This window comes from Anarrhichthys ocellatus, unplaced genomic scaffold (assembly GCF_004355925.1).
Source record: "Anarrhichthys ocellatus isolate YVR2014 unplaced genomic scaffold, GSC_Weel_1.0 scaffold559, whole genome shotgun sequence".
In the NCBI taxonomy this organism is placed as follows: Eukaryota; Metazoa; Chordata; class Actinopteri; order Perciformes; family Anarhichadidae; genus Anarrhichthys; species Anarrhichthys ocellatus.
This window is the reverse complement of record NW_022280533.1, coordinates 23,509-25,207: the sequence shown is the minus strand read 5'-3', so window position 1 is coordinate 25,207 and position 1,699 is coordinate 23,509.

Here is a 1,699-nt window from a genome sequence, read left to right as displayed (position 1 = left end):
CAAGACAGAAGACAGTGGACACATGACATCACAGTAACAACCAATTATACGGGTTTGATGCCAAGCATGGATTATATATTATATATTATTACATTCAATATATGTACTCTTAGCCAGGTTATTGACCCTGTCCCTAAGCAATAAGTGATTGTGGTAAAATATCAGGAATAAGAAAACGGTTAGGGTTTAATTCTGATGATAGCTGACGCTTTTATTGGGATTGATGATGATGATGAGTGATGATAAGTCATGATGATGATGATTATGATGAGTGATGATGAAGAAGAAGATGAAGATGTGATGAAGATGATGTCTTCACAGACTTGCAGCCATGAAGAGATCAGGTCTGATGTTCCTGCTGCTGTCAGGTCTGTAGACTCGGTCTAATTCAAACACAAACTTTATTCGTACTGTATCAGTGCTCACACATTTTAAACCAAAGGCAGGCTCCTGCCCCGCTCCTGGAGGGGGAGTCTCTATTTGACTCACCCACTTGGCCTGATAGTGACACCCGACACACCGTTCAGTTACCACCTAGGTGAGAATAAACACCGGAGACGGTTCACACCCAGTCCGGCCTCACAAGCCTCTGCTGAGAGAAACTTTGAGGAAAGTCAATTGAGCTCAATTCAAAACTATCAGATCAGGTTCAGCTGTTACTATATTACTCATTATTATTATTATTATTATTATTATTATTATTGGCATTCATTTCTATGCCTCAGTGTTAGTCTAGTAGCCCGATCTTATGCTCAGACAGCAACATATTTCTTTTTTATTTCTACCTTTTTATTTTTAGTCGTTTAGCATCGGCGGAACGTTTTAAAGTCTTTTAGCGTCGGCTGAACGTTTTAAAGTCGTTTAGCGTCGGCTGAACGTTTTAAAGTCGTTTAGCGTCGGCTGAACGTTTCAAAGTCATTTAGCGTCGGCTGAACGTTTCAAAGTCGTTTAGCGTCGGCTGAACATTTTAAAGTCGATTAGCGTCGGCTAAATGTTTTAAAGTCGTTCAGCGTCAGCGGAACATTTCAAAGTCGTTTAGCATCGGCGGAACGTTTTAAAGTCGTTTAGCGTCGGCTGAACGTTTTAAAGTTGTTTAGCGTCGGCTGAAGGTTTTTAAAGTCGATTAGCGTCGGCTGAACGTTTCAAAGTCTTTTAGCGTCGGCTGAACGTTTTTAAAGTCGTTTAGCGTCGGCTGAACGTTTTTAAAGTCGTTTAATGTCGGCGGAACGTTTTAAAGTCGTTTAATGTCGGCGGAACGTTTTTAAAGTCGTTTAATGTCGGCGGAACGTTTTAAAGTCGTTTAATTTCGGCGGAACGTTTTAAAGTCGTTTAATTTCGGCGGAACGTTTTTAAAGTCGTTTAATGTCGGCTGAACGTTTTTAAAGTCGTTCAGCGTCAGCGGAACCTTTTAAAGTCTTTTAATGTCGGCTGAACGTTTTAAAGTCGTTTAATTTCGGCTGAATGTTTTTAAAGTCGTTCAGCGTCAGCGGAACGTTTTAAAGTCGTTTAATGTCGGCTGAACGTTTTTAAAGTCGTTCAGCGTCAGCGGAACGTTTTAAAGTCGTTTAATGTCGGCTGAACGTTTTAAAGTCGTTTAATGTCGGCTGAACGTTTTTAAAGTCGTTTAATGTCGGCGGAACGTTTTAAAGTCATTTAATGTCGGCTGAACGTTTTTAAAGTCGTTTAATGTCGGCGGAAC